General features: G+C 43.8%; 1 protein-coding gene across 1 annotated transcript in view; it reads right to left on the bottom strand.

Moving 5' to 3' along the window:
* Nucleotides 1–25,613, bottom strand: part of LOC146834868 (FRAS1-related extracellular matrix protein 1-like) — a 991,143-nt gene extending 965,530 nt beyond the window's left edge. Inside the window, exon 1 of the mRNA XM_085602468.1 lies at nt 25,275–25,613. The gene's annotated coding sequence lies outside the window, so the exon portion shown is untranslated. The remainder of the gene's footprint in view (nt 1–25,274) is intronic.
* Between the last annotated feature and the right edge of the window lie 1,957 nt (nt 25,614–27,570).

The following is a 27,570-nucleotide window of genomic DNA, read 5'->3' as shown; positions in this document are numbered from 1 at the left end:
TGCAACTACAGCAACACCTGGTCTTTAGGACCACCACAAAGGACTATAAATGCACAGACAGTGAGTAAGAACTAATGCCTAAACAGAGGATATGCTAACTAGTAACCTTGTGTTATCTACCTATGAGTTAATGACTAATAGACAAAATAAGCCCAGACTGTTCTACTACCATCGGATGCACCCAACGATGTAGTCCAGCCTGGTTAGACTAGTGTATGTAAATGAACAAGCACAAGGTGAGGTGTTACCCACCACTTTTAGTCCACAAGAACACATTTTACAGGCACTGTACTGATTTTGCTTTCACTACAGCTATATAGGCTGCTCAGTAGGCTAATGTATCTGGTTTGTGCAAGGTCAGTGGACAATCATACGCTGTGGGGGTGACGCTGGTTGGAGTGGCTGTGTGATATAGATCTGATCAATAGAAGTTCAATTTTATATCCCTGCAAAAGATGAGTACCAGCTAAGGCAGGAAAAAAGAACAGGCTAGAGTGTGAGAGATTGGCAAAGAAACACTACAGAAAACCTAGATGGTAGGTTGTAGCACTTACAACATTGACAGGGAGCTACAAAAACCCAAGAATAGTGTAGAACCCACATTACCTATTGTTTATAGTGATAAAAACGATACCAATGCTTATAAATGGTACACTGCCATACACAAACAAAATAGCATCATTTTTATCAAATTTGCTCGTCATGAACTCTCCATCAACCCCGACTCAGAAATATGTGATCAGGCAGGCTCTGCCACCTAGGCCTCCAGTAACTGATTGACAGGTCACAGGTGGGGTGGCATGTAGCGCGCGAACAGAAAACTCAGGTCCATTCCCCAGATAAGCTCAGTAACATCACAATGGTCAAGGGAAATTGGCCCAAATAAACCACACATGGCCAGGAGGGTGCGTTCATTCCCAAAACACCATAAAGTCAGACGCCACATGGAGTTAGAATCACACAGCCAATCAGGACCCAGAATACACAGTACAGGCAGTGATCACGCGCCCCTCATGCCATACATCTGGACACATTACCCACTGGCCCACATTGGGTACACGCAAGGTCGAGGCCTAACTGAAGTTGGTATCATGGACCTTTTATTTACGACTCCACAGACAGGGCCTCCATTCTTTTACCGAACAAGGATCACTGGATGTACTTTTATGACACCATCAAAACTGTATAAAACTCGCTCAGATTGATTGTACTTTGAGATAGCTCTCAGACCCGTTTCTGTAAGCTGTACTCCTGGGCGAAGTGTTTAATGAAACCAACTGTTCCTGTTTGCCAAATGCCTCTTGTCTTTTGTTTTTTCAAGATAAATAATTCATATTCGAGCAATACTATAGTGGCCATTGTGGTGAAACATCATAGATCTAAACCAGGTATAAGAAGATACTACTTCTAAGCCTGCACCCTGTCCCTGCTCCCCCCTGACGTTGAGCTGCAAAGTGAGAGACTGGCAGTCAATAAATTCAGCAAGCATAGTCTAGATAGTGATCACAACATCTCAGTAATGTATTTTTAGTATGTCATATGTGCTCACCGGTACCTGAGACACATGATACACCTTAAAGATTAAGCATGACCTGGCTGAAATGTTTCAAATGCTGCTTGTTTTCAGATATAGAGGAGTATTCCTATGCAATTTGAGGTAGATTACTCACATTGGCCAATTTGCCTGACTGATATAAGCTATGTTGATTCTCTTCTATAATGCCAGAGCTTAAACAAGCATTGGCAAAGCCAATAGGTATAGCGTTGACCGCCAGCCTTTTGGCAATACTTTTTTTGGCATGGCAATTATTGATCTAAACAAAATGATTGGCTACAAGCAAAAATGTTGTTTAGGTATTAGAAATATGCACATTACCATAGTACTCCTTGGCACTTAAGGGAACTACTTTGAGTGTGGATGTGCTTCTTGTGAAAGAGCAGCATGCCATAACTCGTAGTGAAATCAACCAATGGCTGGAGAGAGCTGACGCATTGCCTGTTAATTCATGCTGGGTTGGGTAGAAGAAAACTGTGAATGACGCAACTACAGAATAATGGATGATGCCTGGCAGAAAACCCCTATACATAATTATGGTCTACTAGTAAAATCTAAAGGACTAGATTAACAATCAATCAATCAGGAGGTTTATAGAGCGCGCTACTCACAGGTAAGGTTCTCAAGGCGCTGGGGGGGGGGGGAGGTGCAGCTCCGGTTCAGTCGAAGAGCCAGGTCATGAGGTTCTTTCTGAAGGTGTGCAGGATGGGGGAGCGTCTGATGTTGACTGGGAGCGCGTTCCAGGCCTTAGCTGCGACGTGGGAGAAAGCTCTTCCGACTGCTCTGGTTCTTCGGATGCGGGGGGTCTCTGCGAGGGCGAGGTCGGCAGAGCGGAGGTTCCTCTTGGGTACGTGGAAGGAGACTCTCTAGTTGAGGTATATGGGTCCGATGTTGTGGAGGGATTTGTAGGCGTGGGTCAGCAGTTTGAAAGTTAATCTCTTCTCGACGGGGAGCCAGTGGAGGTCTCTCAGGTGTTGGGTCATGTGTTCGTGCCGCGGGTTGGGTTATGTGATCGACCTAAAAATGACAATCGATCTGGCACTGGCTGCCATCATCTTGCCTTTGAGAAAGAAGGCAGGAAAGAAAGAATTAAAGAAAGAAAGAAAGAAGGCAGGAAAGAAGGAAAGGAAGAAGGTAAGAAAGAAAAATGCAGGAAAGAAGGAACGAACGAAAGAAGGAATAAGTAGATACAGAACAGTTTCAAATGGACAACAATCTTATATGTTGGAAAATTGCAGCAGTCAGAAAAAATAAGGTATTTACAACAGCAATGGCAGGAGATAGGAACTGATAAAACTGGAATGTGCCCTGTGGTCACATCAAAAGCAAATGGCTATCATATCAGGAAATAAACAGAAAGACAACATTAAAGTCATTATAAAGTAAAAACAAAAACACTGGCATGGACCACCTTGTGTGTGGATGTGCTACTTGTGAAAGAGCAAAATGCAGTCACTCAAAGTGAACCTAACCAGTGGCTTAAGTAGGCTGCCCCATGTTTTATGCTGTAGTGGGTTCAAGCAAAAAGACAATACAACCATACAATAGATGAAGTGGCTAAAAACCCATTTAAGTATAGTATACATATAATTTTAGTAAAAACAAAAGGTTGTGGGTTACACCACATCTAAAAAGATGGAGTGCTGCCCCAAAGATACACAATCAGTAACCACAATACTTTGGAAGCATGGGCTGAAGCACTTCGGTAGCATTTCACTAGAGGGTATTTAGTGTCCTTGTAATAATTAGAATATATACAGAAATAACGTGTTGGTTCCTGAGCTTAAGACTCAATGTGCATCTCTTGGTTGGAGTGCAACAAAACATCTGGTGTAGCCTGTTATCTCATGCAGAATAGAAGCTTTCTAGACCGAGGTCATGCTTTTTGGATTGTGATGAACATTTTTACATACTTTTAAAGTCCCATTCAAAAATGTTACACATGGAAATAATTGTAACACTCATCATGTGCAAAGAATTTAGTAACTTCAGCAGTTAAGAAGCATTGGGAAACCCATTTTATAGCATTTGGTACGTGTTGATAAAAATGTTAATGTTGATAAACATGGATTTCAGTAATGCAACAAATAGCATCTCCTTCATTAATATGCATTTGCACATTTTAGCAGCTTTCAGTTTAGGTTTTACTCTTTTTTGAGGCTCTGTGGTCTGTAGGCATTGGTACTTAAGCTATTATGTCTGGCCTCCTTCCTGAAGCTGGGCAAATTTTGCTTATAATGTTTCAAACATTTTAACTTTTGTAAGCTGTGGTATAAGGCATCTCTCTCAATTGTTACTGGAAGAAAGAGGACAACTCATTTGAAAAGAGTTTCCCTTAGCAAATTAATAAAGACACTCTGGTTAGGTCTCAATACAAGTCTCAGAGGGACCCCTCTCAAACTCTGGTAGCTATGGCACAGCAGACAAATCCGTAGAAAAATATGTTTTGAAAAATAAAGAGAAGTTGAATGAGCAAAAATCAGGTAAGGAGAACCGGAGTTATGAACTTTTACATTATTAAGGCCAAAAGCACCTCAAAAAACAAAAAAAGCCATTGAAAAACAACAGTTTGAGGTTGACCAGGACCTATGTGGAATTTCAGGCCAACCGCAGTGGAGCAGAGGTCAGATGCATCAAGTGGGTCATCACAGTAGGACTTAGACTTTGAAACAGATATTCAAATCAATCATTGGGTTAATGTCCTGGCAGAGGTAGGGGAAGGTCCTTTGAATTCAAATACATCATTGTCAAGATCCTGCTGAAGCAATTGGTTTTGGCACCAAAAGCTGGATTTAGTTACTACTAAGGTAGCTTCATCACTGAGATGGGCTTTCTGTCTCATCCTGCTCCAACGGTTTACCTTCACATTTTGGAAGTCAAAATCCTCCAGCATGGTAAGGCAGGAAGCTGTTGCTGGCTCCATGAGACCACATACCTTTTCCAGAAGGTCCTGTCTAACCTGTTCAGCATCATAAAAAGCTGAAGTGGGAACCCCTGTTTTGTAGCCTGCCTTAGCACTCTGTTCCATTCTTCCAGAGTTCATCAAAATTCTAAGCCCCACTTTTCTGCAACTGCTCAGAAGGTTCCTTCTGGTCACTCCCAGATCTCACAGGTTTCCTCAGGGCTGGCTCCTTGGCACTAGGACTCTCTCTAGCCAGGGCTCCTGTAGGGGTCAAGAGTACATCAGCTTTTTATTTCCCTGGAGCAGACAAACAGAGAGTCACCACCTTACCATTGAAGAGCAGTTTCACTGGATACCAGACAGAAGTCAGGAATCTCCTTTCTTCCAGCAGGACCTTTTCTTCAGATATAGTCTTCCCTGGTCCAGGAATCTTCTGAGGAGGTGGTGATGAAGTGCACGTCTTAACCTTTATGCTAGCCAGTGATCAAAAAGCTTTCTCACCCCATGCCCACCTCCTTTTGCAGCACTTCCTCTTCACTTCCCTGTACAATTCCCTGAAGCCCTAAATTCAAGATCCTGAGTTTAACCTTTTGTCCTTCTGGAGGAGCTCTAGGCAAGTCCCTATCACTCCCCTATTTAGAGAAGCTCTCCTCCTCTCATTCATTGCCAGAACCTGTTCTCTCTCTTGCTGGGGTTGGCACTAAGGGGTCTAGGAAGGCCCTGGGATAGGAGCAGCCCCATTTGGCATCTCTTAAGTCCAAAGAGGTAATGTTACAGCTGTTCATAGTCTGCCAACAGTTCAGTCCCCTCCCAGATGGTTAATATTTGCTAAGGGTCTTTTTTTGTACAACACTCCGAATCATTGTTCCCTAGAGCATAAGATCAGTAACATTAAGCTCTGCATGAACTTCCCACAACTGTCAAGAAGACTACGCTCCAACTCCCTCTAAATTGCCCATACTCACCACATCTAACAAAGCAGAAGTGGAGGATGCTGGGGGGCGTGGCTTGATGCCCACGGAAGATGGCGGCCCTCCCGTGAGCGCCGTGAGATCGGCGCATCACCTGCCTGAAATATGCAGACTTCGTGAACCTTCAGCGGTGGACAGCACGGATATCGATGTCGGAACATCCCGGCTACATTGTGGCACCCTTCACCTTCTGCCAGGAACGTTCGCTCAAGGTATTTCGACGGTCGCGCTGCTCCCTCAGATGTGGCCGCCATTTTCTCACCGCGAGCTGAAGCCTGTCATCTCCTCATGCTGCCGTTATTTATGTGCGCGTTTCGCATGTAGCCACGTTTCTGGCTTTGGACCTGCCGCCGCTCCTCACTGAAATATGCTCGCTTGCAATTTCCTTCTCTCAAACACCAACGAGGATATTGGGCTGTCCTTTTGGCTGGATTTCTTGTATGGTTATTATTACTGAAAGCACACCTTCTTGGCTTACTGTGGAACTTGCTTATTGCCTTGCAGCTTCTTATGTCACCACATTTACTGCGTATACCTTGTGATACTACATGTTCTTTCTGAATGAGCACTACTTCTGCATGCCACTGAATGCTCATCTTTTAACTGAACTTTGCCATTCTGCGCCGTAATCTATCTGTGGGGCATTATATCTCCTCCTCTGCTACTAAACGGCCATTTTCTTCAGAGTCTGATCGCAACGGATTATTTATAAAAAAAAATTCATATGGGTTTCTCTCATTTTGCAGAGGATGACATGTGTACCTGTAACTCTTGATACATTATTATAGTGATGCTGGGGGGGCGTGGCTAACGCCCGATGAGTATGACGGCGTCGGAGTGCAGGTCCCGGAACCGGCGCGATGAATTTGCGCTCACTGGCTACTTGATGTGTCGCTAATCAAAAGAGTGCTCCGCTGAATTATCGTGCACCTTCAAGAATCTTCGTTTGCTGCTCCCCAGGACAGTAAAGCGTCGATTTTGCAAGGTGTAAACACCATTTTGAGGAGAGTTTTCACATTCAGGCGCCTTGTGAGGGGAAATATCTTACTGGGCCACAACTGTGTTTCATCTCACACCTTTGTTATTTCATTCTACTTCTGCATGACCATGCTTGCTTTGCTTCGACTCAGCATCGCTTCGCCTTGTGGTGACTTCAGCCGGTCTTTCGTGTCTGCCTGTCTTCCTTAGACTCAGGTTTCGTGTATTTTCATCATTGACCTATTGCTTTCGTTCAACTGACTCTCAGACTCTTCATGGGGAAACTCCGGAATTTAAAGCTGGCTACTTCTTCTAAATTCCCTGTGGACTCAGATTCGGATTCTCCTCCTCAGGACATGGTAGATGCCACAGCACCAAAATCAGATTCAATACGAGGGGCCATCCCAAAAGCGCGCAACAAAGGAAAGCTGCCGTCCTCTCTAGCTTCCTCTAAACGCCTGAAGAAGGATCCACCATCTCCAGAGAGTAACTCCTCATCCGCTTCCATGGATCTCATTTTGGAAGAACTTCGTGCGTTCAAACCCTTTATGGAAGCTACCACAAAGAACATGCAAGCTATGCAGGAAAAATGGTCATCTCTGGAGTCACGTGTTCAAACTTTGGAAACTTCCACAGACTCTTTGCAATCCTCTTGTTCCAATATTCCGTCAATGGAGGCGGAGATACTTCTACTTAAATGTCAGACGGAGGATTTGGTAAATAGAAATCGTAGGAACAATCTACGCCTATATGGCCTTCCAGAACTTACAGAGGGGTCAAACCCCACCGTCTTCTTCCAATCCTTTCTTGCCAAGATCTTAGATGCTCCGGCCTTAACTTCCGTTAACATCCAAAGGGCTAATCGCCTTGGCCCGAAGGTCGCTAGAAAGCCTAGAGGTGTCATTATGTTATTCCTGCAATTCACTGACCTCCTACAGGTCCTTTCAGCTGCCAAGCTCAAGAAGCAAATTATGTGGGAAGGTCATCGCCTCTATCTTTCACAAGATGTCTCCAAGGCTACTGCAGATCGAAGGAAGAAGTTCTTGGACATGCGACCTCAATTACGGGCCCTGAATGCTAGATATGCACTACTACATCCTTGTCTCTTCAAGGTCACATATAAAGACAGAACAACCACGTATGAAGATCCTGCAGCCTTGCAGGCGTTTCTCCAACGGCAAGGCCCAGATGTTTTGGATGTATCCAGACCTGGTTGAAAAGACCTGCTACTTCTTCTTGGAATTCGTTGTGTTATGATTCTGTTGTCTCTCCATTATCGCTGATGTTGTGAATCCCCTACTGTCTCTTCTTCCGATAGCCGTTTCACTCTCATGTGTCTCCTATGTAGTTCAAGTGTAGTTTGTTTCTTTTTCCTGTTTCCCTGTGACACGTCTTTCCCTTCAATTGTATATCTCTCTTGTTTCTACAGATATCTCCTTCCTCCCTCCTACCTTGATGTGTCATGCTACTTTCTATATGCTGCGTTTTTGGATCCTTGGTATTTGAGGTTTGTTGTCTGCTCTGGATGTCGTCGCCGCTGTCTCCCGGCGCCATCACCCCATCCTCGCTCTTGAGTTTTTTGTTTCGCAAGTATGTTTTTCAGTCATTCGTGTCGAACGTGTACTGTCTTCTTGTTGGTTTCTGTTTCTGTCCTTTTTTCTACACTTGATCTCTTCCCTTTTGCTCTTTCCTCTCTTTTTTCACTTTCTTTCGCCTCCCATTTCCCCTTCTTGTTCCTTCCTTTCCTTGGATTCAGTATTATATTCATAGTGGTTCCTTCCTTCTTCTCTTTTCCTTTTCTTCCTCTTTGCTTTTTCTCCTTCTGTCCTCTCTCCTTCATCAATTCGTTACAAGTCTCTCAGTTTTGTCAAGTTATTTTTCTGCAATAATAAGCATGTTGCTGTTAGCTGTTTTTCTTTGCTGTTCCATTCCGTGTTACATCGTTGAACGTTAAGGGCTTAAACAATCCCATTAAAAGGCAAAGGGTTTTATCACATTTAGCGAGACTTAAGTCTGATGTTGCCCTCCTCCAGGAGACTCATCTTTCTGAAACGGAGGCTCTGAAACTCAAGCGTTGTTGGGTGGGTCATGTTTTTTGCTCCCCCACAGATTCCAAGAAAAATGGTGTTGTGATTTTATTACATAAAAAGTTAAATGTTTCCTCAATTTCTCATGAATATGATGTTGATGGTCGATGGGTTATTGTTACCCTGCTTATAGATAATACTCCTATCACTCTTTTTAATGTGTATGCCCCAACTGGGATTGACAGATTATTTTGGCCCTCTATTTCAACTAAACTGTCTTCCCTTTCTGGAGATTACATACTTCTCGGGGGAGATTGTAACCAAGTTGTTGATCCCTTCCTCGATCGTCATTCCAATGTTAAATTTGTCCCCTCTAGGATGCATTCTGAATTTGTTAACACCTTTCAAAATAATGCTTTGGTGGATATCTGGCGATTGTGTAATCCTGATCTTAGGGAATACAGTTTTTACCCCCCTCCACATCAATCACAATCCCGCATTGATCATATCTTCCTTAGTAAATCCCTTTCCCAGCACGCTATACGCTCTGACATTGGTTCCATCCTAATCTCGGACCATGCTCCGATTCATGTGGACCTTGACCTACTTCCTTTTTCCCCTCACTCTGGCAGATGGCGTTTCAACAATGCTTTGCTTTTGGAACCTACTTTTTGTTCTGAATTTACTGCCTTTGCCACTGAATTTTTCCTTCTCAATCATACCCCTGATTCCTCTTTTGTTACTGTTTGGGATTCTTTTAAAGCAACCTCTAGGGGTTTTATTATTAATTTTGTAGCCCGACGAAAGAAACTTCGAGAAGCCAAGTCCGAACGCATTTTAGCTAATATTAAGAATTTAGAGCTTGATTATCATGCTTCTAAATCTGAGATTTCTCTTAAAAAGCTTATTGATGCGAACATTTCCTTCAATAGGTTTACAACTGATGCTGCCTCTAACCTTTTGCTAAAATGTAATTCCAGGTATTATGGGGGTAAGAACAAAATGGGGAAACTTTTGGCCAATTACTTAAGGATAAGAAAGGAGCGTACAAAGATTGAGTCCATTAAGACTTCCACTGGGAACTCTTGCTTTAAAGATAAAGACATTCTTTCTGAGTTTGTTAAATTCTATGACAATCTTTATACCCCCGAGCACATCCCGGAGACTACGGATCTTCTTTCATATTTTCATTTGTTCCCTCCCCCCCGGCTTCTCACGTTGATTTTGCTGCCCTAGAACAGGACATTTTGCTTTCTGAAATTTCCCATGCTGTTTCTAATTTGCGACACGGTAAGTCTCCAGGCCCTGATGGTTTCACTATTGAATTCTACAGCCACTTTGCCTCTCTACTTCTCCCTAAACTGTTACTATTATTCCAATCCTTCCTTGTAGCGGGTTCTTCCAGCGGCTCCTTCCAACAGGCTTTAATCTGTTTAATTCCCAAAGAAGATAAGGACCACTCGTTATGCAAAAATTACAGACCAATTTCCCTGGTCAATACGGATTATAAAATTCTGGCTAAAATTTTGGCATTGCGCATGGATCCCCTTTTACCCGATCTCATTAGCCCTGAACAGTCAGGCTTTGTCAAGGGCCGTCTCTCTTCTGACAATTCCAGTGTTTTTCTTAATATACTTAGCAAGGCTTCCTCTCTGTCGCTTCCCTTCGCGGCTATTTCTTTAGACGCGGAGAAAGCCTTTGACAGGATCGGGTGGGATTTTATGTTTCAGGCCTTATGCTGAAATGGCTTTTCTTCCAAATTCATCTCTATTATTTCTTTACTTTATTCTAATCCCCAGGCTTCCATTTTTGTCAACGGGATGACCTCGGATTATTTCTCGTTGCACAGGGGAGTGCCTCAGGGCTGTCCTCTATCCCCCCTACTTTTTGTTTTAGCCTTGGAACCCTTTCTTACCAAAATTCGTCTGAACAACAGTATTTCTGATTTTAAATTTGGTTCGCGTCAGGTTAAACTCTCGGTCTATGCTGACGATATTCTTTTTTACTGCTCTGATCCAGTTTGCTCTATTCCCTCTTTTCTCCAGCAGGTGTCTTCCTTCTCCGCGGTCTCTGGTTATCGTCTAAATGCTGATAAGTGCGAGATTCTACCTTTAAACCCTATTTGTCAAAAGCATCTTTTTTCCCAAACGGGTTTCTCATGGCAACCGTCTAAGATCAAATATCTGGGTGTTTGATTCGCTCCTCTCCTGTCTGATACGCTCAAATTTAATTTTGATTATGTCTTCAAGAAAATGGACACGGCTATTCAACGTTGGCACCCGCTCTTTCTGTCCTGGTGGGGTCGGCTCAATTCTATAAAAATGATGTTATCCCCTCTTCTTCTCTATACCATTTCCATGCTTCCAGTACACATTCCAGTTTCCTTCTTTAAACGGATTGATTCCTTGTTGCTGAAATTCTTATGGAATGGCAAGCGGTTTCGGATAGCTTTGGCTTCATTGCGCAAGGATAAGGCCCAGTCTGGTGTGCGCTTTCCGGATTTCAGAGAATATCATCAAGCTTTCTCTTTGAAACAATCGACCCGTTGGTTCTCTTCTGATCTTCCGCACTATCCGCCCGTCTGGTTAAGTATGGAATCTTCCTTTCTGTCCACCTTTACCTTTCGCGAGTTCTTATCCTTCACGTCTTCTTTAGTTCGCTTTCGTACGCCTGTTAATTCTCATTCCCGTACTCTCCTTCTCCCTTACCTAATATCATCTTATCCCTCCCTCCTTTCCATTCACGAACAACCGATATGGCACAACTCTCTTTTCAAAATTCGTAATCGCACCATATTTTGGAAGACATGGCATTCTCGAGGATTGTGTTGGATCTCTCAATTAATTTCCCAAGATACTCCTCTCTCATTCCAGGAACTTCAATCCTCTTTCTCACTGCCCTCTTCTACTCGATCGCAATACAATGCCCTTCTCCCAGTCCTGATCTTATATCTTCGCTCCTTGGCGCCATCTACTGATATTCCTTTGGACCGCAAAGCTACTTCTTTATTATTGGAGACGTCTCCCTTAGCCTCTGCTATTTATAACTCTTTCCGATACTCCACTGACAGACTAAAGTCTAAAATCGAGAATGCATGGGAATTGGATCTTTCTCAGGATTGGCCAATACCTTTTTGGGACAAAATATGGGCTAAGCTTCATAAAACCTCTAGAGCTGCTAATACTACCCAAACCTTATATTTTATTTATAACAGAACTTTATGTACTCCACATGCGTTATCCCGTTTTTCACCTGACACATCCCCTATTTGTTGGTCCTGTTCCTGTCCCGTTGCGGATCTCAAACACATGTTGTTTGAATGCCCTCTTCTCTCCAAGTTCTGGCACCTAGTTTGGACGCAAATACAAAAAATATTCCAACTTCAAATTCCCTTTTCCCCTTTACAAGTTTTTCTAGGTTCCCTATCACCGTCACTCCCGCAATCTCCATCCCATTATCTATTACTTGACCTCCTAGTTGCTGTGGCTTTCCATACCATTACTTCTAATTGGAAGCAGGCTGCAAATGTCTCCAACCAATCTTGGTGGAATGCAGTTTGCTTCCACCATCGCCTAGATACTAATTACGTATCTCCCGTTTCCCTAGCAATTAAACGCGACTTGATTTGGCTCCCTTTGGTATCCTATCTCTCCTCCTTTGCTCCAGCGCACGCCTCTCCAGACCCTGACACAGTTGAGGTGCGTCAGCCGCCATGATTTTCTTGTTTCTTTAATGCCTTTTTGCTATGATATTGCGTTCTACTATATTATATGGTATTTTTCATTCCTATACGTAGGTTCTGTTTATGTGAACCTCATGCTTGTTATTTTTGCTTTTAATGAGAGTTTCTATTGAACTGCTTATTCTTTGTATATGCTTATCATGATGATTATACCCTGTTCCCCTCCCTTCTCCTTCCCTTCTTATTTCTTCAATAAACTCAAACTTAAAAAAAAAAGAAGTGGAGGATGCTCCTTCTCCCACATTGCAGCAAAGACCTGGAACAACCTCCCCACGCAACTCCGGACCATCACCTCACTTCTGAAATTCCGAATGGCCCTCAGGACCTGGTTGTTCGAATAAGCCTCCAGGACCTGCAAGCACCCAGATACCCTATCGGGTGAATAGCTGAGCTTTATAAAATACTGATTGACTGATTGAATTGTCCTTGGGACTCATTTGTCCATAACTCTTGTTTGCTTCCGAGGTAAATGATCTAATTCAATAATTCATTCAGTGCTTAAGTATGGGGTAATTGTGCTATTATATACTATGGAGTTAACAAGGCACACTTTAGGGTGACCTATTAATACATAAAAGCTGGTTTTCTTACATGACCAAGGCACTTTTCCTTGCCATGGGCTACTGAAGTGCCTTTAAACCACAGCCCAGCCACAGTTCAGTGGTGCTACTGGCAGCCATATATTTTCATCACACGTATGGGTGCTGTAAATACACACTGCAGTCTGCATATGACATTTAACTCCCATGCCTCTGGTGAATTGTCTGTGACATATACTACTGTTTTACAGTAATTGTATATAAACCAAATAGGGTAATCTAATGTGTATGCTATGTAACTATGAAATAGGGTAATCCAATGTATATGTTTTAGGCGAAAGCACAGGCCTATACTAATGTCTAGGTCTAGCAGTGGTAAAAGCACATGGAATCCTGCAGCCAGCAAAATGAGCCTGGAAAACATGGGATGCCCATGGAAAAAAATGATCAACTTTCTTACAGTTTTACATTGCGCCTATAAAAAACATAAGCAAATAAGACAATGTTAAAATCTGCCAATAACAATTGACACAATTAGTGTGAGAAGTCTATTGTCCTGCCATCAATAACTAGCTATGCCACATGCAGTTTTTAATTTCTCTAGGGTATCTCGCTAATCCCACAGTAGTGTCAGCCTCTATCTACAGGTCAAGATTGTGCAGGCACTTGAGCCAAAGCTATATCATTGTTGTGTAGTATTGTGCGCATGTACAGATTAGCACCATATACAAAACAAGTTGTCAAACAGGAGGAATCACTGTGTGGTTCTCTACCATTGCATTAGTCTTTCTGCTAAACTAGGGTACTCTGGCAATTAGCAGGGCATTTCATCTTGCCTGAGGGAAGTGCTGAATGACAGTGTGGCGTTTTCAGAGAGCGAGTAGACTGGATTGTGTGTGCTAAACAAATGCCTTTCAATGGCTTCCTGGATACCCAAGGGCACAAGTTTCCTACTTACCTACTTCCTCTGGTGTCTTTTATTCATTTATTGAAAGTGTGCTTGACTTCCCAGCAAGGATCAGAGGTGATTGGTAAGTAATGTTCAATTTTACACACAGGCTTCAGGGAATCAGTCCCGATGAACCTTGTAGTTTTGTGTTGCTATGCAGAGAGGGGTCTCCCATATTGTCTTAAATAAATAGGTCCTCCACAGGATATAGTTGCAGGCATAAAAATGTGTTACTGTGAAATGTCTGTTCTCATCTTGTGTCTTTTACTAAAAAACAGTCAGAGAGGGAAGCAGCAGTTTTAGTATCATTGCTTAAGGTACAGGATTGAATAAGGAATCCCTGTTGTAATTAGTTCCTTGGAAGAACTTTCAGTCTGAAAATAAACAAATCTGCTCTTATCAAATAAATATATGTAGACTTCTGCAAAGGATAAATAGATTTTGTGTGGAATGTCTTACTTTTACTTCAGTTTTACTTTAAGGTGCTGAGGTAGGACTTTCTGTTGTTTCAATTGTGGGATAAAAATATTTGTATTTTAGGAATTTCTGTCTGTAACATTTAGCTCCAGGGAATACCTAACCCAAGACATCCATGACAGTTAGATTAAAATTAATATGCAAAATTGTTGAGCCATTTGAATTTTGAATTCTATGTCTCGATGCTACTCGTTTCCAAAGATAATTAGATAGAACAAACTTTTACCATCTACTTGGCTAATGCGCTCCAGTTTTTACTCTCTTGAAATCCTAAAACTTTTAGTAGAATAAGATTATGGATCATCTCAGGTGTCTGAAAAGGAGAAGTTAAATGTACTTTTCCAGGACAGCTAAAAGTAATAACCAGGATGTGGTCTGCCTTATGGCAGAAATAAATCACACATTGGCTAAAATCAAAAGAATGTATACTTTCTAAAAAGTAATTACTGAAGCGTTTGTTTCCTCTTTGGTCCACAATCTACAATCTCTGAGTGCCAGTCAGTCTTTAAATTGCCTAGTTTTATGTGTCAATAGAACTAAACAAACAAAAATGGCAGAAGCGGAAGTCGGGGCATGGATTATGTTGGATGATTCCAACTGTGAATGGCTTATTATGTTTTAGAGAAACAGTTAAGACTCAAGAAAATGTAGACAATCCTGAAATGGCACATTGAAAGTGACTTTTCTTACAGAGAAGGGAACAGATCAACCAGCATCTATCAGTTGGTTGTGGATTTGAGCAGCGGTAAGAAACTAATCCTTCCTGCTACATCAAAAACAATAGAAAACCCCACAGTTAGACTGATATCTCTTTATTGACTCCCATTGTATTTGAAGTATCATCTTTTTTCAACGTATAGATAATGAGGGCGTACCCTGGCCACCCATGGAAAACGCTAATAAGCAGTGATGATACTCTCACGTGTTGGCGTCTGAATGACTGTATAAAATAATTTTTACATTAATTTATAGGCACTTGTTACAGCACATTTATTAAAGTTTCTTGGTGCAATTTAGTTTGAGCCGAGAATGACCCAGGATAATGTCCTTATTTTGATGGAAACACCCATTTTTTTTAAGTTTTCAAACTTTTCTTATGTTAGCCTCCTCTCATGTTTAAAGGGAAGCATATGACAGTGCTTCTATGAAGATTTTCTGAAATTATCTTACACCATCAATTACCTCTGGATACATGCATTATCAGCTGAGAAGCCGATCTTAAAGTTCGTCTGAGTTGATACCCTTTGAATTTTTCTGTCAAACACTGAGGTGATTATGCATAAACTGGTTGGTGTACTAGAAACATTTATTTATCAATGCCTCTTTGTGCCACCGGTAGCCACCAGAGCAATTCTAACGATGGTGACAGTTCAAACTAACCTAGCTCCATCACCGTTGCTGCTGTGATAAGAATAAGTTAGGACTCATTTTCATCCCAACCCCACTCTCCCTGCACCTGTATACACAGTTTTCATATCAAAAGCATAATTATATGAATGCCTTTGTTATTCTAACTGCAGAAATGTAAAAAGCATGTCAGTATAGAAAGAGTCACGGAAACAGCTACTCTGCTATTTCATTGGTGGTTTTGTGTACATTGTCAACACAAGATTCTTTAAGGTTGAGGCAAACTGCGGAGAGATGTTCACTGCCATTGGCCTCAATTAGCCTTTCAACACATGAAAAATAAGGTTGTTAAGAACACCTCCATTTTCCTCATCTTGAGCTCGGAGAAGATGACTGTCATCCACCAGAGTATCATAGAAAAGCTTATTTTTAAAGTAAAACTGTTCAACTTTGTGATTTTGTCCTTTTCATATTGTCCTTTACATATAACCAACACACTCCAGCGTTAAAATTCGAGCCAAAGACATCCTCAACATGCCAGAATTATCCACTTAATCACCCCTCCTCTAACTGTGTCAGCATAATCACTGAACCAAATGTAATGAGAAATTTGTGAAGAGTGTAGCCATACATAGAGCATATGCATCTAGACAATACACTGAAGACGTTCACTTTAAATTGGGCTGCAGCTCATAAGATTGCTGAGGTGGCATGATGGGCAAAAGAACAGTGGGTTGGAATGATACCCTGAATGACTGCCAGTGGTTAGACTTATTGCAAGCATTTTTCCCAATAACTTTTGTCTGTTTGATGTACCGACCCAGACATGGGTCCTGTGCTCACCGTGCCACTGGAACCAAGCTACACCTGACTGATGAGTCCCAGTTAGGGAGAAATCAGTCTTGGGCTGCAACTGTTTCAGTTCAGGGAGGTCCCTACCTGGCAGTTTGGACTGGATAGGTCCCACTGGAGCAAGGTCAAGACTTGTTTACATATGGCTGGGTCCAAACTGAGGTTGCACGAAGGGCAAAAGAACGATGGGTTGGAATGCTACCCAGAGCAATTGTCAGTAGTTAGACTTATTGTAGGCAGTCCCTCTATCCACTTTCGTGTGCTTGATGGCCCAGGAACAAGTGCCACCTCTCATACATTTGAAGGCAGAGTGATGTGGCTTGCATGAAACCCAGCACGAAGTCCCTCCACATCCAGTCCCCATCTCCTAGTTCACTTCTGTTGTTGGAGAATGGGGGATGGTGTGAGAGAGGCTGAGCTAGCTGCTCCTCCACTTACCTTCCCACCTCCCTCCTTACCTACAGAAATACTGAATGGGGCCTGTGAATGAGGCTAGGAAGGGGCTGGAGGTAGAATTCATAGCCCTTAACGCACCTGTAGCCTTGCCCACTGGCATGATCTTGCCAAAGGAATTGGAAGAGGCTCGAAAATCTATCTCAGTCCTTTAGGTTTGCACAAATTATTACACATAATGTTATATGCAAATCAGCGAGACAGCCTTGACCGCTTCCTTTGGATCTTTGTCAGTGCTCAGAAGGGATGGGGAACCAGCAAACTCACTCCCACTATCCCCACCTCTAAAAAGAGCCACAAAATTAAATAAAATGGGTGCCAGGCCATGGTGCAAAAAAATACTGGTGAGAGGCTGTATACATATTCTAAACAACCATTGGCAAAGCCAATTGGTTTCGCCTATGCAAGAGCTATTGGTTTTGCCAATGTGTTGTGCACCAGCGTGACTGCTGTTAAGCATAGCTAAAAGTTAATGGCACAGAGGAGAGTGAAGTGTCGTGCAGCATCATGGAAAGGTATAGAGTCTCATGGAGTGATGTAGAGTAGAGTAGAGTGGAGTGTCATGGAGTGGAGTGGCATAGTGTGTAGAGTCGTAGAGTGGAGTGGATGGGCGTAGACTAGAGGGGAATAGAGTGTTGTGGAGTGGCATAGAGTGTGGTAGAGTGAAGTGGAGTAGAGTGTCGTAGAGTGGAGTGGAGTGTCAGAGTGGCCTAGAGTGGAGTATAGGCGCAGAGTGGAATGGAGTATCATGAAGGGAGTGGAGTTGAATAGAGTGGAAGGGTGAAGAGTGGAGTAGTGCCATGCTGTGGAGTGGAGTAGAGTGCCATAGAGTGGAGTGACAGTGAGTGTTGTGGATTGGAGTGGCATACAGGGGAGTGGAGTGGCCTAGGGTAGACTGGAGTGGTGAAGAGTGATGTAAGTGGCGTGGAGGAGCATAGAGAGCATTCCATACAGTGGAGTAGATTGTTGTAGAGTTGAGTGGCATAGAATGGAGTAGCATAGAGTGTTGTGGAGGTTTGTGGAAGGAGTAGAGTCAGTATAGTGGAAGGGTGTAGAGTGGAGCGACGTAGAGTGCAGTAGCGTGTTGTGGAGTAGCATAGGGTGTTGTACAGTGGCATGGAGTGGCATAGAGCAATTTGGGTAGAGTGGAGTAGAGTGGCATGAAGTGGAGTAAGTTGTCGTAGAGTGCAGTGGCATAGAGTGTCGTGGTATAAAGTGGCATAGTGGAGTAGCATGGAGTATTGTGAAGTAAAGTGGCATAGTTTAGCATATAGGAAGTTGCATAGAGTGTAGTAGAGTGGCAGAGTGACAGAGTGGAGTAGAGTATCAGAGTAGAGTGGCATAGAGTGGTGGAGTGTGGCATACTGATGTAGAGTTGAGTAAAGTGGAATGTAGAGGCTAGAGGGAATTGTGTATAGTGGGGTAGAATGTCGAAGAGTGGAGTACAATTTTGAAAAGTGGCACTGAGTGAAGTAGAGTGGAGTAGAGAGGATTGGCATAGAGTGAAGTAGAGTGGACTGGTGTAGCAGAGAGTGCAGTAAGGTGTCAGAGTGGAGTGTCGTAAAATGGAGTAGAGTGTTGTAGACTAGAGTGGAGGGGACGCAGAGTGGAGGGGACGCAGAGTGGAGGGGCCGCAGAGTGGAGGGGCCGCAGAGTGGAGGGAAGCAGAGTGGAGGGGCAAGTCCTAGAGTGGATGGGAGTGGAGTGGTGCATTGCAGAGTAGAGTGGAGTGTCGTAGATTGGCATATAGTGGAGTGGTGTGGAGAAGGCATAGAGTGGAATGGCGTGTCACAAAGTGGAGTGGCACAGAGTGGCGTGTCAGAATTGAGTGGTGTGTCATAGAGTTGAGTTGTTTCTCGTAGAGTAGCGTGTCAGAGTGGCATCGAGTGGAGTGACATGGAATGGAGTGCCGTAGAGTGTCATAGAATGGCGTGTTGTAGAGTGGAGTGTTGTATAATGGAGTGGCAGATCAGAGTGGCATATAATGGAGGGGTTTTAAGTGGAGTAGAGTGTTGTAGAATGAGTGGTGCAGAGTAGAGTGGCATGGTGTGGAGTACGCATATTGTGGTAGTGCACTGCCATTACAGACAACACATTTTCAATTGAAAGCACCATTACATTTGACCAGACATACTTTTATTACACAGACACAGTTTTACTAATAAAAGTATACAGCGCACAAACAATGTGTGGAAATGTCATCACCTAGTACATGTTAATGAAATGTTTAAATGCACAAATACATGGAGGTGTCTAGGTGGTAGCTCAGAGAAGTAGGTTAGGATTTGTTAGTTTTGATTTGTTTTGATCGTTTTATAATATTTGTTTCCACCACACTTCAGAATTACAACAAACAAAACGTTCCTAATTCTGAAATATCTGCACAGTTCATTTACAGATATTTAACTTTTGTTGTGAACTGGAAAAAAAGCCTTTCCTTTCACAGCATGATTGTCACATAAATGCTTGCACTTTGAAGTCAGAGAAAGAAAAGTAAACACCAAGCTCCCTCAGAAAACAGAGTCTCACTTTTGCCCTTTGTCATTGAAAGCACATCAAATGTGACAAAATAAAAACAAGATTTAAAGGCTTGTTTACAGAAAGTGAGCACTTAAGGGAGAATACAGTAAATAGGCTATGCACCACAGAGGAATGAACTCAAGCAGGACGGCCTAAAAAAAATAAAGCCAGCAAATAGTAAGCAAGCAAATGTGGGTTACAAAACATAAAGCCAATGGTAAGCAATTGATGGAATGCATTCCCGGGCAAGCTTTCAGAATGTGCCCAAGAGGTCATTAGCAAGCAGGCTTCAACCTAAAAAGGAATCACATGTTCACAACACACTGTAAACCTACATGCTTATCCAGAACCACACACCTACATAGGCACGCACATGCATGATGATGTATGCGTGTGCACACCTTGTTTTGTTAAAATTATGACCCAGGATTAATCAGAGCGATACCAAAGGGGATGTTGGACGGAGCGTTTGAGCAAATCAAACACTCACCCCCAGTCAACTGATCTGGGTTTAATCCATCATCAATCTTTAGCTCACTCCACCACCCCAGTTCAGACATGGCCATATGCAAATCAGTCTGACCCTGTGCCTCATGGGAACAGTCCAGCCAGAAAAACGATGGATTTAGGCCCAGATCTCTGTACTGGGGTGAATGTATGACATTGTTCTGCATTCTGTCCATCAACTGTTGTTTTTGCATTTGTCACCCCGCGTGGGAAGAGTATGACCAGACGTGGGTCCCGTGCTCTCCATAACACTGGAATCAAGCTATCCTGGCTGAAGAGAGGTGAAACCCCGAAACCGGTCCTAGGATGCTTGTTTCCAGTCCAGGGAGGACCTGGATTGGCAGTTCGGCTGGACTGTACCCATGAGGCACAGGGTCAAGATGGATTTGCATATGGCTGGGTTCAAACTGGAATGGCATGGTGAGCAAAAAAACGATGGATTTAGGCCCAGATCTCTGTACTGGGGTGAATGTATGACATTGTTCTGCATTCTGTCCATCAACTGTTGTTTTTGCATTTGTAGCCCCGCGTGGGAAGGGCATGCCCAGACGTGGGTCCCGTGCTCTCCATGCCACTGGAATCAAGCTATCCTGGCTGGAGAGGGGTGAAACCCCGAAACCGGTCCTAGGATGCTTGTTTCCAGTCCATGGAGGACCTGGCTTGGCAAATCTGGCTGGTCTGTACCCATGAGGCACAGGGTCAAGACGGATTTGCATATGGCTGGGTTCAAACTGGAATGGCATGGTGAGCAAAAAAACGATGGATTTAGGCCCAGATCTCTGTACTGGGGTGAATGTATGATATAGTTCTGCATTCTGTCCATCAACTGTTGTTTTTGCATTTGTCACCCTGCGTGTGAAGGGTATGCCCAGACGTGGGTCCTGTGCTCTCCATGCCACTGGAATCAAGCTATCCTGGCTGAAGAGGGGTCAAACCCCGAAACCGGTCCTAGGATGCTTGTTTCCAGTCCAGGGAGGACCTGGCTTGGCAGTTCGGGCTGGATGTACCCATGAGGCACAGGGTCAAGACGGATTTGCATTTGGCTGGGTTCAAAGTGGAATGGCATGGTAAGCAAAAAAACGATGGATTTAGGCCCAGATCTCTGTACTGAGGTGAATGTATGACATTGTTCTGCATTCTGTCCATCAACTGTTGTTTTTGCATTTGTCACCCAGCGTGGGAAGGATATGCCCAGACGTAGGTCCCGTGCTCTCCATGCCACTGGAATCAAGCTATCCTGGCTGAAGAGGGGTGAAACCCCGAAACCGGTCGTAGTATGCTTGTTTCCAGTCCAGGGAGGACCTGGCTTGGCAGTTCGGGCTGGACTGTACCCATGAGGCACAGGGTCAAGACGGATTTGCATATGGCGGGGTTCAAACTGGAATGGCGAGCAAAAAAACGATGGATTTAGGCCCAGATCTCTGTACTGGGGTGAATGTATGACATTGTTCTGCATTCTGTCCATCAACTGTTGTTTTTGCATATGTCACCCCGCGTGGGAAGGTTATGCCCAGACGTGGGTCCCGTGGTCACCATGCCATTGGAATCAAGCTTTCCTGGCTGAAGAGGGGTGAAACCCCGAAACCGGTCCTAGGATGCTTGTTTCCAGTCCAGGAAGGAACTGGCTTGGCAGTTCGGGCTGGACTGTACCCTTGAGGCACAGGGTCAAGACGGATTTCCATATGGCTGGGTTCAAACTGGAATGGCATGGTGAGCAAAAAAACGATGGATTTAGGCCCAGATCTCTGTACTGGGATGAATGTATGACATTGTTCTGCATTCTGTGCATCAACTGTTGCTTTTGCATTTGTCACCCCACGTGGGAAGGGCATGCCCAGGCGTGGGTCCCGTGCTCTCCATGCCACTGGAATCAAGCTATCCTGGCTGAAGAGGGGTGTAACCCCGAAACCGGTCCTAGGATGCTTGTTTCCAGTCCAGGGAGGACCTGGCTTGGCAGTTCGGGCTGGACTGTACCCATGAGGCACAGGGTCAAGACGGATTTGCATATGGCTGGGTTCAAACTGGAATGGCATGGTGAGTAAAAAAACAATGGATTTAGGCCCAGATCTCTGTACTGGGGTGAATGTATGACATTGTTCTGCATTCTGTCCATCAACTGTTGTTTTTGCATTTGTCACCCCGCGTGGAAAGGGTAAGCCCAGACGTGGGTCCTGTGCTCTCCATGCCACTGGAATCAAGCTATCCTGGCTGAAGAGGGGTGAAACCCCGAAACCGGTCCTAGGATGCTTGTTTCCAGTCCAGGGAGGATCTGGCTTGGCAGTTCGGGCAGGACTGTACCCATGAGGCACAGGGTCAAGACGGATTTGCATATGGCTGGGTTCAAACAGGAATGGCATGGTGAGCAAAAAAACAATGGATTTAGTTTGGCCCAGATCTCTGTACTGGGGTGAATGTATGACATTGTTCTGCATTCTGTCCATCACCTGTTGTTTTTGCATTTGTCACCCCGCGTGGGAAGGGTATGTCCAGACGGCGGTCCCGTGCTCGCCATGCCACTGGAATCAAGCTATCCTGGCTGAAGAGGGGTGAAACCCCAAAACCAGTCCTAGGATGCTGGTTTGCAGTCCAGGGAGGACCTGGTTTGGCAGGTCGGGCTGGACTGTACCCATGAGGCACAGGGTCAATACGGATTTGCATATGGCTGGGTTCAAACTGGAATGGCATGGTGAGCAAAAAAACGATGGATTTAGGCCCAGATCTCTGTACTGGGATGAATGTATGACATTGTTCTGCATTCTGTCCATCAACTGTTGTTTTTGCATTTGTCACCCCGCGTGGGAAGAGTATGCCCAGATGTGGGTCCCATGCTCTCCATAACACTGGAATCAAGCTATCCTGGCTGAAGAGAGGTGAAACCCCGAAACCGGTCCTAGGATGCTTGTTTCCAGTCCAGGGAGGACCTGGTTTGGCAGTTCGGCTGGACTGTACCCATGAGGCACAGGGTCAAGATGGATTTGCATATGGCTGGGTTCAAACTGGAATGGCATGGTGAGCAAAAAAATGATGGATTTAGGCCCAGATCTCTGTACTGGGGTGAATGTATGACATTGTTCTGCATTCTGTTCATCAACTGTTGTTTTTGCATTTGTCGCCCCGCGTGGGAAGGGCATGCCCAGACGTGGGTCCCGTGCTCTCCATGCCACTGGAATCAAGCTATCCTGGCTGGAGAGGGGTGAAACCCCGAAACCGGTCCTAGGATGCTTGTTTCCAGTCCAGGGAGGACCTGGCTTGGCAAATCTGGCTGGTCTGTACCCATGAGGCACAGGGTCAAGACGGATTTGCATATGGCTGGGTTCAAACTGGAATGGCATGGTGAGCAAAAAAACGATGGATTTAGGCCCAGATCTCTGTATTGGGGTGAATGTATGACATTGTTCTGCATTCTGTCTATCAATTGTTCTTTTTTATAGTTAATCTAAACCATTACAAAAATACAAAACCAATAAGAAACGCTCAATTTTTAGAAGGTAGGCAAGAGGCTAGGGCGTTACGAGTAAAAAAAATGGATAAAACGAGTGCAAATTGTCAAGGTAATCTAAAACCGGTGTCTTCTTGTAATTTTGCCCAAGGAAGTATTTTTAACTTTTCCCAGGAGAGGCAGAGTTAGTTGCTAGTTTCTTGCAGTATGTTAAAAATAAAAAGAGAAAAGCTGGGGTAGGGGAGAAGGGAGCTACATGGAGTGTGTGAGGTAAGACCAGACATCTAATGGGAAAACAGCACATGACGGAGAGAGGAAGTAGATTGAGGGGGAGCAAAACAAAATGTGATGAGAGAAACAGCATATCAGGGAGAGAACGCAAAAAACACACACTCTCGTCAGCGGCATAGGAAGGCGGGTGCGGTGGGTGCGGGCCGCCCCAGGTGTCATCAATTACACTTGCAACTGTAAGTATCTTATTTTCCTTCTTTCTTTATTAATGTCAGTGTGGGGTGGGGTGACAAGAAATTTTTCGCACAGGGGAGGGAGAGTGGGGGTGACAAATTTTCTGCACTGGGTACCACCTGACCTTGCTACGCCGCCGACTCCCGTGACATGATAAAAGCCAAAGAAAAATATCCCTATATAAGAGCAGTGGAAGGATATGTCAGCCCATCAACAGAATGGCAAAGAAGATATGAGCCAGGGAAAGGACAAACACGAGAACAGGAAGGAAAGTCATTGAAGAAGCACGAAAAGAAGAGAGACAACAAACAAAAGCAATTAAAGTAATGGGCAGGCTCTAAGCCCACTGTTACTTTTTGGTATGGTCCCTGAAAGTTGTTTAACAACTAAGCAGTTTACGCTATCTGGCAGTCAGGACCTAAAAACTACAAGTACCAGAATGCAAAGTGTTCACTTAAAAAAAGGTAGGACCGACTGAAGGGGTTCACATGATACACGTCTGCCTTCCATGATTCTTAGAAAGGAGGGAACATAATGATGATGGATATTCCAAATGATTACCTAAGCAAAAATATGGCATTGCCCAAGAAATAATGTTGAAAACTATGACATTTATCAAAAAGCTAAAGATATGTGCACGTATGACGCACTCGGTAACATCTAGAATTAAAGCATTGCGATCGTATTAACAAAACAAAAAAAACATCTGTAACTGCTAAAAGAAATAGTTAAAAGAGGTACACGACTTGGTAAAGTTTAATAACATCGAATCATGATTCGGACGACTTTACAGACTAACTAGCATATTATGACAATGTTGTCTAAGTGGGAACATACAATAAACATTTCACTTTGTCTGGTTTCAGGTGTGACACTGGTACTTTTACATTTACCAGAAGCATTGTTGTTAAGTGACCCCCGACATGTGCAACATAGCTACTTTTTACGTTTTAGCTAGCAGCGCCTAATTTGTAAATTTACCTTGCCTTTACATGCCTTCAAATCCCAGCTGAATCACAGAGCTAGAATTATTGAAGAAGGGTGGTGGGGTGACGGCTGTGGAACGGGTGGGTTCAAACAATTTAACTACCACAAACCCTAACTGTGAATGGGTGTTATCTGTGTAAAATTTAATCAGGGCATTACATCAGAACAACAGTACTACTAGTGTAACAGTACTTGAGTCCGTAAAAATATTTCATTCGTCGAGAGAAAGGAACCCCCATTAAACACATAATGAGAAATATTCGCCATAGTCTCAAACTGCACTGACACAACAACATGCACACAAAAAAACCTCCCGAGCCTGTGAAAAGCAGAGCCAAGGACGGAGACTTTTCATCTCCGCGCTTTTTCCTCCTGTCAGAATGTACGCCAATCTCGCAAGGAGTTGTGGACAATTCGTGCAACTCAGTGGGTACGCCACCTTTGCATTTTAAAGTGAGAACTGGCTGAAACATAAAAACACCTGAAAAGTATTCTGTTCCCCTTCCATTCGCACCTGTTTTTGGATACCAGGATAACAACCACAAGTGAAAATTAAAGCCATACCCGATTCAGCGGAGCCCCAGTTTTCTCTCAGATCCGATTTTGATGTGTTGTAGAGCGGAAGTTTTCCAGGGCGCTTGTAAATTCAATGACGCCACTTCACTTCATTAACATCTGTAGACCGCTTCGAGGAAAGACAGTGTTGCAAGCAGAGGTCGGCAGTCGACCCGCGTCTAGAGGAGTCGAGAATGAAATGCAGGAAACTCGAACTCCCTTCCGCCTCGGACTGCCCTGTGGTTGCAGATGTTACTGGCTGCGCGAGACAGCAGTCCCCAGCTCCCACAACAGATTCCACACGAGGAACTAGGAAAACCATCCGATGCTGTCCGATGTGCATTCTGAAGTCAGGAAAAAAGTTTGTGCCGCCAGGAATGCGCGGCCTGGATTAGGCTGTCTGTGTAATTAAACTGTCACGAGGAAGTGACTCCGCATTGACCTACTGATGATGGTGTAAGATAAGTTGGAGGGTTAAATACAAAGACACCTTCACAAGCAGAGGCTTGTCAATTTATGTGCAGGAAAACCGTCGTCTTTCCCCGATTGTTGTTTTTAAATTGCAGAGATAGGGATCACGCCGAGCCCACAAGCGCACAATAGCGACAGTTTACCTCACGTACATTTTTTTTTTTGCCTTTTCGTGATGAAGTGAACAGGAAAGACCTCAGATCAGCGTTTGACTGACGTCAGATATGCTGCATCAAAGACGTGAGTTTGAGAGCAGGGCACGCGTTTATACAAATACACCCAGTGCACATGTTCGTCTCCATATTCTTTGAAAGTTATCATGTTCCTTTAAACCTTATAACATGGCTGTTTTTCACGTCGGAGAGAATAATTAGGCAATTATCAAGTGTTTCAATTTCGAAACTCTTTAGTAGAAGCCAATCAATGCCAGTACCTAGGCTATGAGTGAGATGTTGTTGCTGGTTGCATGTATGCTTCATTTATCCTTGCAGACACGTTCTTATCTGTTCTGGCATATGCGGGACCCAGTCTAAGCATTGGAATGTACAGCATTCTGGCGTCAGAGGTCCGCTGGCGCACGCGTGGCAGATGTTTCTAGTGATATATCCAACATGCAAGAGAATCCATGTTCTTCTGAAGCAACCCGCTGAAGTAGCATTAAAAATGCACCTCCCTGTTAAAACAGACTCAAGGCGAAGTGCTGAATATCCAATTAATTGAAGAACCCTTCCCAGGGTGCCCTTTCAAAGGGTGGCATTGAATGCCCAGGAGAGACCTTCGATCTGCCACCATCTCCTTGGAAGAGTACAGTTACAAACTGTGCTTCCAAGTCGGAGTCAGGAGAGGAGAAACTAGTCCCCCTTTTTAAAATGCTTCAAAAATAGAAATTTTTATTTTGGTAAAAAAGGATGGACATATCTTACCTCACTCAACCTTTGAATATCTTAGGGCTTTCCTTTTAGCCCAAAATCAATGTTAACATCGTTGGTTTTAGCTTTGACACCAGCACATTGCTGGCACCTCAAATTAAATCTGGGGTTAACCTCTCAAATTAAATCTGTGATTAATAGTTGTTTCTCGCAATTGAAAATGTTAGACCCGTCCCGTTCTTTTTTTGCAACTACCTCATTATTGGTGGAAGTAATGATTATTCCAGTCCAGACTCATGTAATGCCCTATTCGCAGACCTACCAGTAATCTTGATGGACCAGCTACAGTTAGGTCTGAATAGGGCAGTGTTAGCTTTTGAGTGCTGGTTTACAAGGGTTCGAACCCTAGGCAAACAGGAACCACAATCCTAATCAGGGTAAGAGGCAGGCAGCCCTAAATTAACCTTTGCTCAACATCTGGTTGCTTAGCACAGAGCAGTCAGGCTTAACTTTAGAGGCAATGTTTAAAGTATTTGTGCACAACTTAAAACAGTGAAACACCACCCAAAAAGATTCCACACCAGGTTATGAATTGGAGCTTAATTTAATAAATAAAACAAGACCAAAACAGGAAAAATCCAATATGTTGAATTTGAGTTATGAATTTTTAAAGAATGAACTGTAAAACAGCGCTTAGAAGCATTAAACGTGTATCTGCGTTATCTGGTCGTGCCAGACTGGGACAAAGTCGAAAGTTCTGGCTGACCACGATGGAGTCCTTCCGGAAACAGGGACCGAGGGAGGCCCGCTAAATGAAAGTTCCTTAATTTTGGTTGTGTCTACAAAGTTGCAGGGTGCAGCCAAAGTGATGCATTAGTTCCCATCCCGAAGCAGAGGGAGATGCATTGTTTTTCACCACGCAAAGGCAGAGATGCATTGGTTCCCAGGGAGATGCGCTAGTTCCA

Source organism: Triturus cristatus, chromosome 4_2, assembly GCF_964204655.1.
Source record: "Triturus cristatus chromosome 4_2, aTriCri1.1, whole genome shotgun sequence".
NCBI classification, from domain to species: Eukaryota; Metazoa; Chordata; class Amphibia; order Caudata; family Salamandridae; genus Triturus; species Triturus cristatus.
Note: the sequence above shows the minus strand (reverse complement) of the source record. Positions and strands in the feature narration are given on the sequence as shown.